At 44.8% G+C, this 20,193-nt stretch overlaps 1 pseudogene; it reads left to right on the top strand.

The window, feature by feature from the left end:
- The first annotated feature begins 232 nt into the window (after positions 1-232).
- LOC144116489 (collagen alpha-1(XI) chain-like) lies at positions 233-19,917 on the top strand (annotated as a pseudogene).
- The last annotated feature ends 276 nt before the right edge of the window (positions 19,918-20,193 follow it).

Raw genomic sequence — 20,193 nt, 5'->3', positions numbered from 1 at the left:
GAAGAGCTTTTGTTATTTTTTTATTCGGGCTTACGCATGCACAAATTTATGACAGTAGTTAGTAAAGGCAGGAATGTTATCGTTATGAGCTTTATGTTTTTTTTCTGAAGCGCTATGGATTTCCTATCTTACCATTATCGGTGACGCGCGTGCAAGTGGTGGAGCGTTTGTTATGACACGTGCTGCCCGTTATCACAGGGCTCACCCGGGGCCGACGGCCAGAAAGGCGACCATGGGCTCCAAGGTGAGGCCCCGGGCATCGAAGGCGTCCAGGGTATAGGAGGCCCTGGGGGTCCGAAGACAAGCATATGTCAGCCGCGTAGCTATTCTGTTATCCCAGCCTAGTTACGGTGCAGTGCTGCGATAGTCATCAAGCACTATTCGCACTGCTTGTATTTATGAATCGAACAACATTTGATCTTTTAGCGATGCCGGCCTGCTTTTCCCGCTTATGATCTTGACTGACACTTTGCAACAAGGAAGGAAAAAATGCGAACGTATTCGGCTAACTCTCTGACACGGCTGTGTACTGTAGGGCCACAGAGCCAAGGAAACCATCTTTATGCCTACTCGAGTGCATTTTTGCATATTGATGAAATTTTTCAAGCCACGTGGGAAGCCCGGCCACGTCGGGTCGGTACATACTGAGTCCCAACTACATTCCGTCGCGTACAGATCACAGGAACAAAGTGAAAGAAATATACTGTAGAACAGAGCCCTTCAAAATGTCCTTTTTTCCCCGAAGTATCAGGGATTTGAATCGACTTGATGGTCTCTTGCAACTGTCGTATCAAATGACTCTCTTGCTTCTATGCTGAATTGATTCCAGTGTTAGCATATTTTTGATTGTTGATGAAATTCCTGTATTTACGCTCTATTTTGAGTATCTTACTCCCCTTACCCCCCCCCCCCCCCCCCACTGTAATGGCGTACAGGGGCTGATAAATAAATAATAAATAAATAAACTGCGTTTGCTGGGATCATGCGGCACATTCTCCGAAGTTCAGAATTCTTGGAGATCTTTTTTTAATTGTGGAAATATTTTAAGGTACTATTATAGAAATATTGAAGGTAACGGTCTACTCTTCCGATGCGAGTAAAATTTTGATTTTAGTTTGTCCATCGCTCGCATCGAATACTTGAAACTGCTTTAGAGAACCAATGGGGAACGTTTTTGGGAATACGAAAAACGTTAATAGGAACAAAATGCAGGTCTGTCGACGGGCGATAATCGGATACGTTGATTTTTATAGTGAAATCTTACAATACATGAAAAAATGGCGTTCATAAGCTATTTCGGGATGACACATTCGCTTGTCCAGAATTTCTGGGTATTCAAAAATCAAACTTCTGCGGGGAACATATGGCACATTCTTCGAAAATTTCGTCCTTCGGAAGGCCGTACGACAAGGCTTAGTGGAGGTAACTTGAAGCTATTAAGATTAACTGTAGGTGCCCGGCGGCCCAGCACCGATCTAGCAGCCCCAAGCAGATACCCAGCCAGCGCACAGAACGAAGCCCTGTCTGATGCCTTCGCTGTGGACTGCGTGCCTTTTTCTCCTCACTGCTGGAGCAGAGCATTTTTCGCCTTTTGCTTTCTCTCCGTCTTTGTGCGCTACATTTTTGTTGAATCTGTCGCAGGGGTTCGAAGGACTATGGGGAGAAAAGGGGCCACCGGGAGAACCAAGAGAAAAGGTGGGGCACTCTTGTGTTCATTTACGCGCCGGGAAACAGGTTCACAAGGTATTTCATGTGTAAAATCTGCAAGTGCGTGGGCTTCCCCTGGGCTGTGAACGTGCGTTGGCTAACCTAGGTGTGACCTAAGCCACACATTGCACATTTTTTCGAATCCGCACCTGGATGTTTCTGAAGCATATCTACTGCAGGCCATTGTTCTTCTGAAATCATGTGACTAGGAAGTAATCAGGCTTCTGCATGATTTTCTAAGGAAACGTTAGGCAATCGGCCAGTTATAACCAAAAATGCACGTTTATACTTCTTTACAAAATAACCAGGAATACAACTCGATGCATTTTTGTCCCGAAATATTTGTTCCTTTATTTCGATTGACGGCATTTTAAATTTTCAGTGTTTTATTTTGCCCAGTAATTTATGGACACGAAAGACACGTGAAGATGACGGAAAACACGCCCAGTTGACTCTCTCAGTGGTGTGTGGGATTACCTTGGATACCTGTGGCGTGTGCAGTTCGGCTTGACAGCACTACCCGCGCTCGAACTAACTTGGGGAAAGCGCAGCTCTGGAAACACAACAGGCACTATTGACACAAGCGTAACTACTAGAGAAATGTACGGATAAGGACATAAGCAAAGGGAGCACTCTATTGCGTTTTAAATTCAATCGCGAATTTACTATCAAAGGGGAAGAAACACTTTGTCCACGAGAGAGCGCATCAACGTCCAACACCAGCAAGTAATTTCAATTAGGTAACGCGTGATAAATGTTGAAAGGCAATAGCGCGCTCCGTTCACGTTTGTGCGGACGTTTACCTTTGAAAGGATACCCAGGCCTACTAGCAAAAGGATGTTTATGAGCCGCAGATTCGGGATTTTCGCCGTGTACACAGTCCGCTGGGCGTTGCGCTTTTGCTTGTGTTCTGCCGACAGTGCAACATGCCACAAGGCTGCTCCGTAATGATGGGGTTAGTGGGGAAAATACAAGTGTGCTGGTTTATGAGGCACGCATGCATTACGCCGCCAGGCGAACAATTCCTGACAAAGGCTGTGCGATTTGTGCTGATAAGCACGAGCGACGCTCAGACAGCCAGGTGCATGCGCTATACGAGTCAGGATGCTCTGGAGTCGAAGTATATTGGAAAGTGCACGTAAACTAGGAAATAGAGTGGCTCTGCCGCTCACGAATACGAAACGATTTCGACAGTGTACTCGGATCTACCCTACTAACCACAGTGGATGAAGTTACACATTTATCTGGGAATCCTTGTATCTCAGGATGTATACTGGAAAAACCACGTTTGGCAAATTTGTTCAGTCGCTGAAAAGAACCTGCAGGTTTTTCGTCAAAATTTAAAACTTGCCTCAAAATCTATCAAATTAACAGAGTACCTAACGAATCGCCAGGTGTATACGCCATCCATTACACAGGAGATTAACAAAAATGTATAAAAGCATGTAAAGCAGAGGTTCTAAATACAGGGTTGGTCACAGCACCCAAGCCACAGGCCTTGTTATCGTGCCTTTATTTAGACAGTATACTGCAGGCATACCATACCAAAGCTGAATAGGTCAGTGCATTAAAGATGATGCATACGGGGTGTTTCACCTAAGATATTCAGCTATTTTTATAAATAGGCTTTTTTAGCTAGAAGAGCGCTTTTTGTCTCATTGCATTGTCAGCGGTGCAGCTGTCAGAATATGCTGCTAAGATGTGCTAACAGGCTACTTAACTAATATTGAGTAGTTAACTTTTTAACTATTACCGTTAGGCTCCTCAATTACTGAGAGGCGAGTAGCCCGCCGTAGGTATTATTGGTATGAGAATTAGAATTTCGAAAACTCTGTCGCACTCGGTGCTATGGCCGGGAAAATTTTGTCTATTTCGACGAGTTACGTGCACTGTAGAGGTTGCTTTGCCTGAAAGCTTTTCGAAAGCGCATGTACTCTGGCGCAATGTAGGCAGAATTTGCTGGGCCACAGCTCCGAAGGCATCTGAGTTTTCGAAATTCAAAAACTGATATGAATATTACTTACGAAGGGCTACACGCCTCTCGATAAGTAAGGAGACTATCAGTAAGAAATAAAAAGTTAGCTATTGAATAATAGTTAACCAGCCTACTAGTTAGCATGTCTCAGCTGTTTTCTGGGGTGCTACACCACAGACAATGCTATGCCGAAAAAACCGTTCTTCTAACTCAAAAAGCTCATTTTTGGAAAATTGCGGTTAACATGGCAAAGCTCTAGGCAGTTTCAGTGGTATAGACCGTTTACAGCGCGCAGTTCTTCCGTTTGAGACCAGATGGCGCCACAGACGCGCTCGGAACACGGCGCCATTACGGACCTCGTAAGTCGCCGGAGTGTACGCCTCGATGCAGTAATGGAAATATCGCGGGTGGCTGCCGAAGTGTTCTTTCTGCGAAGATGGGGAAAGGCAGAGGAAATACGTGCTTTATTGTGGATTGCAAGAATTGCGACAGAGAGTTAAAGGTGCAGGATGCGATCGTTTGCGAGCCTCACGGAACCGAACTGCACAAGGAAGTACTGCCCCTGTTCGCGCCCGTTTGCCATGCATCATTTCCGAACGGGCGAACGCGACAAACACGTCCGCCAGTGCTAGATGGCCAATATAGAAAGAAAGGTTACGATCTTGGAAAATCTGCGAGGGTAAGTGCGCAACATTGCTTCATGATCAAAGTGTTCCGCCACCGAAACCGTCACTTCGTGCTTTCAGTTGCTGTGCAGTTGCGCCTACGTGTGTAGTGAGGCCCCATTGCTCGTAAGTTAAGGTGTTCGGCAATTGTAGTAACAGCAGCGCCGGAGGCCAGATCAGGTACGGAAAAGAAGGACGACTTATGCTCCTACATGCCGCTACTGTAGATCGTGCGCTGCACAGCCGTACGAACGGACAACGCTTACCGTCCGTGTATTGTATGCCGTCTTGGTGCTACTCTTGAACTTCGCTCCAAGTAGAGCGCTTTTCGTGGACCAGATTCGGAATACAGCATTTGCGTTACGGCTGCTGGGCTGGATGATTGCCACTTCTTCGCGGTCCATGCAAGACAGCCACTAAAAGTTACCCCGCAGGCCAGCGCTCAGAGAGAAGCTGATTACTTACCACCAACGAGACCTCGAGCATTTTCATGTCCGCATATCGAGAGTGGAGCGTACCGCAATTTCATATGTGAGACTGACATAATTATGAACTTCGTGTAGTGTGAATGCGTTGCTGTGCGCGTTATAACAATTATATCGCGGAATCCTTCGAAACGATTGCGCGCCAGATTGTGAAGGCTGCTTGATGAATGGAACTGCTATACATGGTAGTTAACATTTGTGTGTCTATTTATTTTTGTCACCTTTGTGTGCTTAACAAACCAATAGAAAATATTTTCGGTTTCCTAAGCACCGTTAACAGGTTGCAAACAAATGCGTACGATGTGCATGCGAGCGTTTTAGAGCGGTGTCTGCGTGCATGTACAGAATACTACAACGACCTGCGCTGCCGCAGAAGCATTAAACCTTGCCGTTTAAGATAATAACAATAAAAAAAACATTCAGCAAAGCCTTCTGCGGACGCAAAGACAAGTATCAGGAAATCGATCCATTGGCTGGCTATGAAACCGGACACCGTTTTCAAGGCCACAAGAGATCAAATTAGAGTTCTCACGTGCCCCTCGAATCTTTGGGCAAACCATACTGTCTCCTTCCCACTATTTTACAACCGTATCAGCCGAAACACAGCCTGTTGGAACCGAACCATCAGACGCGGCAGCCTTCGCGACGAGGCGCGCTCGGAGCAGTCAGGAGGCGTGCAATGGCGGCGTGCTCACGTGACCAAAGATGGCAGCCCCCATGATACGGCGCTGTAAAGCGTCTATACTTGTGCATTTTATTCTGTTTGCAATTTCGAGCAATATCCCGACAATTTCACGTCCATACTAACTATAATATTTTGTTTTAAACAAAAACACCAAGTTTCAGACAGGTGCCGATAAAGCCGGACCATTAACATGTTTCACTTTATTCTCTAAATATTCAGTTCTCTGGCATAATGTCACAGGTCTTTCCCGCTTCATCGTTATTACTGCTATTATTGCGTACTGTGTTCGACGAATTAGAAAGCAAATATTGTGCGCAAAAAAGCTCAATCTTGTGGACATTCTGACAAAGAACCAATGATATCAGCGCTACATAAAGTGAGAAAGAAGTATTGAAAAGAAAAGAAACTATATCGGTAGCGCAGCTTTGATTACGCTGGGATGTATGTTAAAAAAAAAATCAGTATCTGTATGGTCTCCATTCTATTCTTTTACTTTCAGCCGGAACTTGTGGATTGCTGAGAACATGCCTTGAGTATAATGTACACAACGTTTTATTTATGATTTTTCAGTATTTTTAGAAGTTCTTAAAAATTCACTGATATTTTTATGTTTTTCTCCACAAGGATAAAGAGGGTTCCCGGCCTTTCAGGACATATGGGGGATCTACTGGGCCGAAGGTAGAGTTTACGCATTTCTTTCGCTGTATAGAAACTGGCTGTTGATTATAGTAACACCTTCAATGTTTATGCATTCTTCCAGTAGTCCGCGTGCTGGATCGGCAGTTCCCATGAAACTTCTTGCTGAAATCATACTCTACGAAAATACATGACAGCTAATGTGTGATTAGTGCATCTGGATTCAGTTGTTCTTATTGCTTTTGGTTTTGTAGCTATGTAGATACAGTTTCAGCGTGTGATTCAGCCGCTGATCTCACCTTTTGTGAGATCAGCGTGAAGTGGAACCATGCATTCGCGTGAGGTGAGGTGAGGTGGAGCCATGCAATTGCGCGAGGGTATTTATTACGGTTTTCATTTCTTTATCTGCGGATTAATGAATGAAATGACCTTAATGAAGACATTGTTTGCTTCGCGAGCAATGAAAAAGACAGTTTAGTCACGCTACTATGAGTAAGTGGTTAAGGCAGGACAACTGACTTCAATGAGAGAAGTTTCCCCGCCCTCAGTTTATTTCTCTCTCTCTTTCTCTCTCTCTCTCTCGTTGTTTTTATCCATACTTTTTCCTTTTGCCCTGAATACATCATTTATTCTTTGTGTGTTTATCGTAACCCGGCTGCATGCGCATCGCTGTATATACTGCAGTGTATACCGCACTTACCGTATGTTTTCTTCAGTGTTGCTAAAGAAAGCTAATAATTTTTATTTGTTTTTTAAATAACTGGTATTGTTAACTTGCGACGACGATGCAATGCTTTGAAGAGTTTTTCATGATGTGTCCCCCCCTCTTATGTAATACCCTAACGGGCACTTCGGTCATTAAAACAGAATGAATAACTATTATTCTCTTTATTTTTTAGCGGGAGCTGTGTGCGGTAATTTCTCCAGGGTAAATAGCTGCGGCATTTGCGTCATAGAAAAGCGTAACCAATAAATCTGGCGTTCGCGGAAAGACAATATTATTCCTGTGGACTCGGGCAACGAGGCCTTGTGAGCCTGAGAGAGGGAGCTCTTGGGATTGCGGCGGCTTCGTTCACGTGATATAGGTGCACCAGGAAGCGAGTTCAGAGGTGGGGCGGGGGTTGTGCGCTGCAGATATTTCACTGCCGCTTTGCCGGGTACTCCGACAAATGTTGCAGTATTTAAAGCGGCTTTAACGTCGACTTCGCAAGCACTCGCAAGCCCAGCCAGGTTGTTGCCTTTATGCAATTTTCGCATCATAATTGAGATTTCTTCATATACCTTCTTTCACCAGTTAAGCAGAACTCTCTTTTCTTCTTTCGTAGTACATTTCTCGAAGTACATTTCTATTTGCATAAATGATCTTTACAGTGTACATTGCTACCAGACGTGCCTTCGATCCGAATGAGTTGGCACAATAATATTTTTCTTTTTTTATACAGCTGCGGCTGAAAGTGGGGCTATCAACAAACAGAGGTAGGGAAAGGTTTCAGTTCAGTCCAACTTGCTTTTACAGAGTCCTGTTACATGGAAGGGCCCAAAGGATCGGATGGACCAAAGAGAGAGCCGGTATGTATTAAACAGCTAATTCTGTCAGTTTTTAATGTTGACTATAGTCTTCGCTGTCAGTTCGAGCCGACGTTAAACGTATAAAGAGCCTTAGCTCTTACTCATCACGTTTCGAGATATCGTGGAGTCCGCTACCACCCTTTATCCCAGCGCCATCTGTGGCAGCAACTAGTCATGACAATTCGAGTTTTCGTGAGGTCTCCTACCACCCCGAGATGAAAGCGCCATCTGTGGCTGCAACTAGAAAACAGCACATCTCACATTGAGACCTTTAGCGCCATCTAAAATAGCATTCTAGAAACAACCACCTGCCGCGTGCCAATGATGACGTCACGATCCAATATGGTGGATAGAGGCGGGTATGACGTGAGTATGACGTGAATCGTTTCGGTTTCTCGAATCCAAGAAGCACGCCATTATAATTGGTTGTGCCCCTTCTCATCCCTCACCCCCCCCCCCCCCCCCTGCTCGGAATCGCGTAACATTTCATGAGACTGTGGAAAGGAGGTTCAGTAAATATTGGTTCCAGAGAATTGCAGTGTGTATCATTCTGTTTTGAAATGACAAGGTGAATAATAAAAGCAAGAAAACAAAAAAAATTTCATTGACCTAGTTTTTGCAGTACACATATAAATATCTCAGTAAAATTTGTCGCTCTGAATTTCCATTACTCGAATGCAGATATTCGTCTCGGCTTTTTTTTTTCGTACGCGTGCTGGGTCTTGTGTGCAAATTCCGTTGGTTTTTCGAGCATGTATTATATATTTATTTGTTTGGGGGGCAAGGGACTGCAGGGACCCGAAGGAATTCCGGGACCTAAAGGCGTTCAGCCAAATAAATCCCAACTGTTTATTGTAGAGAAAAGTGGCATATTTAAACATTCCGCTCAAGCATGAGACTCATCGCATACTCGCTCCGAACCCAGCATGTGGAAAAAAAAGCAGCAACATCAGGATAACGAACAAGAAAATATAATCCCCGCAGATAAAGTAACAAATAAGAAATAAAAAACTAAAAATAATAAAACGATAAAAAATAAGAAAAAAATAAAAGGAGGGGGCATTTCTTAGCAAAACCAGTGTCAAACAATCGTACCACAAGCAGTCATACATGAGAAGAAAAAGCAGTCAAAAACCGAAAAATGACAAACACTAAAAAGGATAAAACCAATATCATTCTCGTAAGGAAAAACAACAAACAAACACAACAGACGGCCGCTAGAAATTGAGGGCTGAAAAGTCGCACAGTACAAGATGTCAGAAAAAGTTATTAAGAAATGATACTTCAATTCTACGGAGGGATACCGAAGGGTCGCTAAAACAAGTGCTTCCCTTATTTTTAATCATAAAAGCCTCAAGAATTTCCCGTGCCACCTGATCGCGACCCCAGCACAGAATCTTTATTCCGTTAAGCCTTGGCTCACACTTGCATTCTTTACAATGGGGAGGCAAATTCGACCCGCCTCCGTTTTCTAGCGATTTCTCTCTTTCTTGTTCCTGTCCTTGTTAGCGCCGCCGTTCATTTCATCATGCACCAACTCACCCCTCAGGCTGTTATTCTAAATAAATCCCATTTTCCACAGCTGGCACTGCAGCACAGCAGGCATTGGGGCGCAAAATAATGTTACCATTTTCTTTTTTGATGCAGGGGCTAGCCGGAATGAAAGGTGAAACTGGGCCTCACGTAAGGAAGTATAATATCTTAGCGAAAAAATACCCCATTGGTTCTCCGGCCATAACCCGTAACTTGAACTTCCTGCTTTCTTTATTTGTTACAGAGACCCGCAGGTCCCCTGTGGATATACCGTTTAAGAAATCTCTATTTGCAAGTTAGCTATGCGTGATGTGATTTCTTACTCTTGCCAAGAGAAGTACCTTTTTTTGCTTTTATTTGCTTTTTGTTCTTATATGTGTGCATGGTCATTGTCGCCAATGATGGACTTCGCTCAAAATATTTAGCATGATGCTGACAATAACCGAACGGCAAAATCTATTATTTAGGCCCGCTGATAATATATGTCCTCAGAAGAAAACGTATCTCGGATGAGAGAACGGTTACGTAAATAGTATCTTGAAGGTTATACTAACGTAACATCTGGAAGCGGACAGGGCATTCAAAGAAATAGCTCTGCAAATCTTTTCGCCCATTGCAGGACCAATTGGACCTGGTAAACTCGCCGAAGTTTACTTCTAAAGATACCTAAGCGGCTATTAATTCTAGACTCCTGGAGCTCGCCTAAATACTAGGCCATATCATTACAAAATGCAACCGTATTATTACAAAATTCAACTGTTCGTCGAAAGGTAGCACTGGTTCAAGCCGTTGCCTTTCTTCCAATTGGAAACTGTGGGTGCCGGAAGCTTTTGACTTGAGCTGAAAGTGGAAGCGTGAAGAAGAAAGATGTATACTGGTTGCATTTGTGGTATAACGAGACAAACATTACAGAGTAGTCAGTAGACGACCATAATGAAAACTGTTTATACACAACTGATCACTCCTGCTCTTTGAAAGGTCAGGAGCTAGAGCATAGCTTAAAGCGACAATCTCTGGGCTCTCGCGGCTAAGGAAAGCACCTACTCAGTATTCCTTTCCGAAGCTTTTGACCAGACATGAAATCGCAAACCACACGAGCTTGCATTTCGACCCGCCACGGTGGCTCAGTGGTTATGGTGATTGGCAGCTGTGCCCGAAACAGGGGGTTGGAGTCCTAACCTGGCGATAATGAAGGCGAAATGCAACAGCGCCCGCGCGCTGTGCGATGAGAGTGCATGTTAAACAGACCAATGTGGTCGAAATTAAGTCTCGGCCCTCAACTTAGGCGTCCCTTCATTGCCCATGTGTGCCACACAACACTATTTTTGCATTTACCTGCCGCCGGAATATGGCCGCAGCAGCCGGGATTCTATCCCGCGATCGTAGGCTCAGAACTTGAACGGTAAAACCACTGAGCCACGGCGGTGGCAACTAAAACATCTTGTGCGAGGTCAATAACCGCTGCCACCTTTATTTTATGACGTCAGCCCTTTTCTGTGAAGGCAACAATTTTTTTTTGGTATGCAGCAGAATTTCACTATGGCTAAGTCGAAGGGGGTCCAAGATCATTTCGTTACAACCGCTACTTCATTACAGCCGCATTAACATTGGCCACAGCTGTCACATGTCAACGGGTATCCTGGCACCGTGTTGACCGAGGGAAAAATGTGTGTTGTTTAGTCTGCCCCCGATCTGTATTTGGTCAGTCTCCAACACTCGCACCAAACGCTCCCGACGCGGCTCATTATAGGTAGACGAACTAAACATATCAGCGTGAGGCTACGGCTCCATTGTTTACTATATCGTATAGATATAGTGACAACGGAGCCGTAGTGCTCACGAAACGTCTTTTCATCTTTTGACTTTGGCCAGTGACCAGCAATCTGCATAAATATAGTGAACAAGGGAGCCGTAGTGCTCCCGAAACGTCTTTTCATCTTTTGAGTTTGGCCAGTGACCAGCAATCTGCATCACCATGATTCCTTACCAAATGGTATGCCGTCAAACCCTCGACTAAACATATCAGCCGTGTAATCGCAGGCGCATTTTTTTCCCGCGGGGCGTAGCAAATGAGTCTTGAAGGAATATTGTCATAGAGGACGGTATGAAACTCATCCAGAATATTTGGCCCAACGTCCTTGGTTCTGAAGCAGATACGGACACAGGTGAAAGAGGGCGCGGCGATTACGCGGCTATAGTGGCCGAGTTGGTTTTCTTCCCCGCATGACGCATGAGCTTGCAGGCGTCACTGTAAGACAGTAATGTATTGCCGGGGACGAGTACGCTAGACTGAGGTCTACCGCAGAACCGTTTATAATTTCTGAAAGCTCCCTCAATTGCTTCGGAGACATATGTCTCTTACCTTCTTTCCTGTTCCTTGCACACTGCGGGTGACGGTGCTAGTGATTGGCTCTTTGTTGCCGAATATTGCAGACGGCTGGCGCGCAGCGACATCAAAGCCCCTCGCTAGCTGACAATTTGACCCGATGCGACCGCTTTGATTGTGGCCGCGTTCTGGTGAACGGAAATAGTCTTAGGCCTTTTGTATTCCGCCGTTGTCACTAATATTGACCTTTTGAAACAAGCGGCGTGTTGATATTGTCAGGCCGCGAAAACCGAAACTGGTCTGCAGACGGCACCTAAGAAGTACAGCGCGCTCCCAGCGAGCCATGCGTGGGTTGGAGAGCGGAGGAGCGCCAATAACCTTGTCTACTCTGTCGAGATGCAGCATGCAATGTGTGCCGTGTTAAGTGGCATTTTTGAGTGGGCCGCGGGCTCGAGTTTCGGTAAAAATGGGTGCCTGGGCATCTCGCGCCGAAGGCGACGAAGGGTCCGGAGAAACGCTCATGCGGGCCTCATGCGAAAAGTTTTCCGTATGCTTGTGCGGCGTTGTAGCGAGCCTGTTATGAGCGGCCATTTCGATTTTGCGCATCTTATGGCTACGGAGCTGTGGCGTATCGTTACAAATGGATAAACTCAGCATGAAATGGCCAGTGATGTTCAGTTTCTATTCATGATGTCACGTCGTAGGATATTTCGCTTCGTAAGAACGAGGTATTGAATACATGGTCTCCTAAGGGAGCTTCGAAGGGGAACAGGTATTCTTTTGTTATATCCATTATTTCGTTATAAACAGTTTCGTTATAGCGATGTTTGGCTATATAGCTTGAATTTTCTAAGCGTGTCAATCTCAGTGTTTGCCCTGCTTATTCTTCAAGAAGCATTGTGTAGTGTGGGAACGGGAAGAATATCGGAAGAGCTGCGAAGCGCTAACCGCGTGTGGCAATAATTGTTGGCGACACTGTCGCTCATCGCGTCGCTCAGTTTCTGGCTTTGCAGAAAATTTCGCTTATAGCACGAAACCAGCTCGCGAGACTAGCTAATAACAGAATGCTTTGAGGATATGTAAGTTCCAATCTAGCTATTTTGAGAGTAAAGTTTGTTTTTCTAGCATGGTTTCAGCAGAGAAGCCGCTGACCCCTACTACGTCTGAGTCATGCATGAAAATAGTTCAGTGAATGATTGGTAAGAATAGAAAAAGAAAGCCTGTTGTGTCGTATGCATTGTTATCTATAATGCAAAGAGAACCGTCACTTATTGCAAGTCTCAGCACCGCGGAATGTAGTTTGACACCACAGCACCCTGTCTCTTAGAAATACAATGTGTTGCCAGAGAAATTCTCATCAGGGCTTTTAACGTAGTTTAGACTTAAAGGGGGGGGGGGGGTACTAGCATCGTAATAGTCCCCTCATGACACGAGGTGACAACGGTGAGGCGGCGGCAACATAGCGGCACTGAAAATGCGCCGCTCTGTTGCCAAGTCTCGTCGCTTCGTGCGGGCGTACCTGGGGCCGCGGTAGACGACAGCCGTCGCCATGGTATGTCACGTCGCCAGGAACACCGCTTCGTGCGGTTACCGCTTTATATATGTCTCGGTGATGATCCCAATCATATGAGACAAGCAGTGTCACCTGTAGGATGAAAATAAAAAAATAGCCTTATCATGCTGAAGCTTGTGTCGGCAAACCTTGAAAGTAATCCTGAGACCAAACTTCATGAAGTTCATGAACATATAATGCTGTGAAGAGGGCGCACTTTCCTGAAGAACGTGAAGTCCTGAGCACCGAACAAACGCCCCGGTGCAGCATGCTGCAGTGTGGGAATATGTGCCCAGGATCCGCGTTCTTTTCGGAGCATGAAAATAATCGACCTGGTCTCAGGGTTGTTCACACATCTTTCAGTAATGAGCGCGGCGAATCAGTGAATACTGTTCGTGTGTAAGAAGTACGACACTTTCTTCTCGAACGTTGCAGCATGCAGGAGTAAATCCTATGGAAGCAAACTGTTGTTTGAGAGCTTAGGGAGAATTTTGGGGGTGCGAACAAATAGCCCTGAACAGGCACTCTGTACGGCACTCAGTGTAACGGACAGGTTAGTCAAACAAGGTGAATTGATTTCTTCTTAACTCGCATTGCGTGCGTGATTCACAGGGTCCGCCGGGCGAAGGCCTTCATTTTCCCCCAGATATGCTGTTCCAGAGGGACCTGCACAACAGGTTCAAACGTAGCCTCGAAAAAGTAGACAACGCCCGACGGAAGAAGACTACGCGGTCATCACTGGAGACGACGGCAATTACGACGATGACAAGAACTCTACGGCCGCCGCGGAGCCAATGGACGAAGTGGCGTACGAAAAAAACAGCCGAACGTTGACGCACATCTTCGCTAAAGTGTACATCTTGCGGCGCGAGATAGAGCAGATCCGGCGCCCCTTGGGCTCCCGGCCCAACCCGTCTCGATCGTGCCGCGACCTGTGGCTCGCGCATCCAGACTCCTCTGATGGGTTGTACTGGGTGGACCCCAACTGGGACGTGCCAGACGACGCAGTGCGCGTCTTCTGCGGCATGCGCGCTGGCGGAGAGACCTGCGTGTTCGCCGACGGGGACACGGACTCGGCGCGCTTGTCCAGGTAGGTCGGCCGGAGATTAGAGTTGGCCAGTGCAGCGCATAACCCTGGCCTTTCTTGGATTAGTTTAATAAGTTTATTTTTCCTTCGCCTTCTATCCATAGGCTCTTTATTTCAGAATGACGAACAGCTTGTTTAATTTTCTTCTGGTGCTATATGTGTGATGCGATATTGTTTCGGTGTGCGAAATAAATGAATGTGCCTCATATAGCCGGACGGAACGTTGTGGTATTACAAGATGACATTTTCATCACAAGGAGACCAAGATAACAAAAATGCAAAGGTTTCATCCTGGTCCCTTTTCTTTGGTAATGGTGACAAAGAAAGTGCAAAGAAAACGATGACAGGAAAAAGCGAGAAGCAGAAAAGACAGTCATTTTGAGCTATAGCTGGCCCCTAAAAAAATAGATAGAATGTGTGAAGTGGTTCATTATTCCCGACTAGACATTCCCCACCAAAAGGGTTTCCGTGACAGCGTAGATTTCAGTATTTAACATATTAGTTAAATAACACTAACGAATAAACTTTTTATTTTTGGTTTTAGGAGCCAAGATTATATTGCGAAATTGATGTCCGTCAACATCGAAGGGAGCTGCGTTTTTAAATTTTCTTGATAGGCAGTGTCTTTCGAAAAAGTTTGTCGAAAATACGCATTCGAAAGCGTGTTGAGTTGGCTTTTGCGCATTGCATACTGATAAATTTGCGTCTCTTGCACTTCTTATGCATCAAAACAGCCGCATTTGGCGTATTTCATGATGTAGAAGTTAACTTTTCGATGACGATATGCCACGCGCAGCGCCGCCATTATATAAGTAGGAAATGCGGGCATGCCAACTCAACGGGCTTTCAAATGAATATTTTCACGTTGGATATTTCAAACCACGTTACCGAATAAAAATATGAAAAAACAGGGCACACCTTTGATGCTGATAGCCATAAATTTCGCAACTTAATCTTGGCTCCTGAAATAAAGAAAAACGAGAAGATTATGATTATATTTGAGCCAATTAATTGTCTAACTATGGATCCTTGTGAGGTACACAATATCCACCTTGCTGTACAGTCTAGCTCAACAGACCGCACCGATGTATCTTTCACAGTTTTAAACCCCCCCAAATATATATATATATATATATATATATATATATATATATATATATATATATATATATATATATATATATATATATATATATATATATATATATATATTACTATATAATAGAAATATATATATATAATGGTTACTAAAATCGCCCTGTATGTACAAAGAATCTGTTGAGCAAAACAAAAGGAATAAAAAATAATAGGCCCCCTGCCTGCAGAGGGAAGCGAAGCCCGAGTGATGCCAGCTAAATGGCGATAGTTGAAAAAAAAACGACAATACTTCAGCGGCTAACATTGCACGGACAACTTATCAGAGTCTCTGAAGGCAGCGCGTATGATTGCAATGTCTCCTCCATGTTACCAAGGCGCGCTGGTGGGAGAAGCCAGAGTCCGCCTCCGCTGTCAGCAACGCGTCCTCGTGGTTCAGCAGCCTGAAAGGCGGCTTCCGGCTGCGCTACCGAACCGTGGGGGACGTGCAGCTGCGCTTCCTCAGTCTCCTGATCACCGGCGCGTACCAGAACTTTACCTTCGTGTGCAACAACGTGAACGCCTGGTACAGCCAGCGTACCAAAGACCACGCACGCGCTCTTCGCTTCCGGGGCCGCAACGAGGCGCAGATGAGCTTCGCGAAGGACAGTCCCACGGTACCCGTGGACGATTTCCAGGTGGGAACGCTTGCCGCGGACTTCAAGACGCCGCTTTTTTGGATGCCTCTTCAAGGCGCCGTTTTATTCCGAACATGCGACGAAGTTTAACGAAACCACGTTACCGAATAAAAATATGAAAAAACAGGGCACACCTTTGATGCTGATAGCCATAAATTTCGCAACTTAATCTTGGCTCCTGAAATAAAGAAAAACGAGAAGATTATGATTATATTTGAGCCAATTAATTGTCTAACTATGGATCCTTGTGAGGTACACAATATCCACCTTGCTGTACAGTCTAGCGATGTGTGGTGCTTTCTGTGAACGTTCCGTCGTGCTCCGAAAGGAGTCAGTGAAAGGCGTGCTCCGAAAGGAGTCAGTGAAAGGCGTGAACAGAGTTCTTATTTTCTTTCCTGGACATTTAAAAGTATTAGGCAATGCAAAGGCTGTAATTTTCGACTTGTACTCTGACTGCTCGCAACGATAGAGATAGGTGCATGCCCACTTAGAATGGTGGAGACCTGCATTGATAGATATGAATGCGCTGTTATCATTTAGCACCGTCCGGAAAATCCCCAAACGCATTTTCAAAAAGACAGAATTATACGCCTGGAACATCAAAACAAAATACTATCTTGAGCCACGATACAAAGGTGCATGCAGGATATTATACCTCGTACGGTGCAATTATCTTTCGAGCTGTTAGGGAGAGTTTTTGCCCTTACGGCTGCGATGATGTGCCGCGGAGTTTGTAAATGGCGTGGATATGGAATGTCCATTGGCAGAGCCTTCTCTGGAGAATGGGAAGGCGCGGACAATAAAGAATAAGACTCACACACTTCGAGGACATGCGCTACGTCCGCTACAAATCCTGCTTGACCTTTCACTACATGGCATTTAGGGAATAACCAAGGCGACATCGAAAAAAAGGCCTTCTTGTCGCAGTAAGAAGTGACAGAAATGATGAAGATGAACTTTTTCGTGCTAGTGATTAGTCATCACTGAGAAAATTCATACAACAGTGCCTCGTTGCACCTGAATTTATAGATTAGAGAAATCCAAAATATAGCCACACGAGGAGCGTTCTGAGTTCCCGTATACATGGGGTGCATGCTCTCGTCCTACACATATGTGATGTCCGTCATGATGATGGCCATTTCTCTGCTAGCTGTGGAGGAAGTCGCATTTTGAAATGGTGAAGGTATGAAAGGCGATGGCTGGGGGAGGGGGAGGGGAGTTAAGACGGTGTCTCACAAGGCCACTTGGAGCAAATGTATGCCCCGCGTTCAGCTGCTCATAGCGCTGTGTGCGTTCGTTGAATGTGTGTATTTCTGTATGGCGGTGCTAGACAATCGCTGTAGTCTCCCTGATCACTGCTTTGCGTTCCGTCGCTCGAAATGTATCTGCAAACAGGAGCAGTGTGAACCGTCAGACATCTAAATTACATTATTATTATTTTTTTATTTCTAATACTGCAAGTATAATAATGAGGCCCTCACAAGTCGATACTGAGTCCTACTTTGATTTGAGAATAACCAAAAATGCATCATAATTCTATATTAGCAATAATCTAGTCAAGATCTATAACAAACTAATTAGCAGGTTAACATTCAAAAACATCAAACTCAAAACCCTGCGTGGGAAAACAATCGTAAACTGATAATGTAATAATGGTGGTTGATGGTAGCAATTAGTCCTGCAGGTATAATATTTTACGCCTGTATCTATGAATAAGACAACAAAAATAAAAAAGAGCCACTTCGAGCAGCACACGCACATGCACGAAAATAAAAAGAAAAGGCCATATGGGGATGGAACGTGAACAGGTTGCACTACCGGCTGGAAGGATGGACGACGATCACCGGGTTACCGCTTTGGGACAGATTCCATTGCCTTGAGGTTAAAAAGGGAACTTGACCTGGTGATGTATGAATCCAGTTGGTTCAATTTGCGAATGACTAAAGCTGAAAATTAATTCTTGAAGGCGTCGGTACGACATGTGTATTCGTTCAGTGTATGCTCGTGTTTAGGCTCTGTTTGCCATGACTTTGAAAGAGACACATATTTTAGCGGGTTTATGTTGTAAAGATTGTTTAGCAACTAGAATAAAAACTTAAGGCAATCTTTCCTCGCCTTAGATGATGATTACTGAAGCCTGCAAAGTTGGTAAAAGAATCAGAATATTTGTATTTGTCATGGTTGAACCTTACTACTTTTCGTTGAAACCTCTCCAGGCACATGGTGTTTGTTAGTAACTGACTGTGGGAACTAAACAATGTTTGCATACTCAAGACCGGTATTACGAACTCAGTATAAGCAAACATTTAGAAGCTTTTGGTGCTAGTCGTAGGTAGTCTTGTACACATTACAGAAAATAAGCAACCGATGGCGATTACCGTTGCTCAACCTGAGTTATAAATGATTACAGTGGTCAATTACAGCCACAAAAAAGTAACTGAAAAACAACAAAAAATTAATTGATTATTGTTGCGTTATTTGCCTTCGAACGGTTATTGCCATAGCACATATTTACTGAGACTTCAATGAACTACTGAAATTTAATTGCTCAGTTTGGTAACGCGATACCGTTAAGGCTCAGGTTCCGCAGGAAATCTGGCGTCATCACCGTCGGCGCTGTGAGCGAAAAATCACCAGAGAAGCAACCTAATTTGGCCACCTATGTCACGTGACCTTGTCGTGTTATCTCCACCTGCCCACTGGATTGTGAGCCAACTCACCACCACCGCGGCAGGTGGCAATTAAGTTAATGACAGGTCGCGAGAGCTTGCTCAGGAAGGGCGGCCTGCGTCGCAAAAGCTCCACCGGTGGAAGCACCTGCCATCGCAGGGCAGTGCTGCATCACTTAACCGCTGCAATCCCTGCACCGCGAGTGGGATGCGCATTCCCAGGGATCTATGAATGTAAAGTCGAGAATGACTAATCCCGCACACATGAGAATTAACGCCCCTTTAACGCTATCGCGTCATACCCTTAATGAGGAGCTTAAGTGCCCCTCCAATTTTTTTACAAGTTAATTTTCAAGACGAGTTGTTTTTTGAAGTTGTACTAGAGAAGACAACTTCAAAAACAACTCCTCTTGAAAATTAACAACTTTAAGAAAAAATTGTAAGAAGCCGCCGAGTTCGGTTTAGTGGGAGGGAAGTTGCGGTGCCATGTGACAGGACGGGGCGTGCCTACAGAGTGTGCACGTGATACTTCCTGGGGCGAGAATTGTCGTAGAGGACGGTGGTCACCCGGCTGTGGTAGGGACATGATCTTTCACGATGCTCCTCCGCAGCCAGTTCGTTCTTGCTCTTTCACGAAGGAAACATCCCACATCCCCGCTAGCACCAGTGTTTGCCGTCATGTTGAGGTTCTCAATACTGTGCCGTTGGTTACTAACACTTAAAGAAAAAGTAAGTGATTGCCGGCAATCATTCACAGAAAAAAGTAACTGAATTATCCGGAACGTTACTGTTTGAAAACATAATTGATTAATTGCAAATTTATAAGAAATTATAATTGGTTACAAGTAATCAAATACTTCTAACGCGTTACACACAACTCTCGTTGCAGGCACCGTCAGAGGAAAAACAATTTTTGCGAGGCAGCAAAGCGACATATGTGTACGCGCGTCCAATCTGGGGTTACACGTTAGAGTTAAAAGAGGCGCGTCGAGCTGTGGCATATAATTCGAGCTGGCGCAAATTCAGACGTTGGGGAGAGAGACTGTTCATGTGGCAGAAGCTCTGCCCACCGAGGTTTATAACCTGCTTTTGCTTTGCTTTGTTTGCCTTTGTTTCAGTTTTGCGACAGCAAGACTGTGTTCGTGTTCAAGACCAAGCATACAGCCACACTGCCAATTGGAGATTTCCAGCCATTCGACTTCGGCGGCGAACATCTATCCTCTGGTTTCGAGATTGGACCCGTTTGTTTTCAATGAATAAAGCCATGTTTATTTTTTTCTTCTTCTGTTAACGTGTTCCGGGAAAAAAATAAGACCTTAATATGCACATGGCATATGCTCATTTAAACAAATATATATCGCTAGAAACCATGCTGAAGAACATGACTCCGGATTAGTGCTTGCTGGTGTTATCGGCAGCAGAATGTTTAAGGAGGGAGAATTTTTATTTTGTTTTTCACATTCACTTTTTTATTATTATGCCTGATCTCTCATTCTAGATTCTCGCAAGACAGCAAGATCCTATATTTCTTT

The sequence above is a fragment of the Amblyomma americanum genome, chromosome 1, assembly GCF_052857255.1.
Source record: "Amblyomma americanum isolate KBUSLIRL-KWMA chromosome 1, ASM5285725v1, whole genome shotgun sequence".
NCBI lineage: Eukaryota > Metazoa > Arthropoda > Arachnida > Ixodida > Ixodidae > Amblyomma > Amblyomma americanum.
This window is presented reverse-complemented; position numbering and strand designations above follow the sequence as displayed.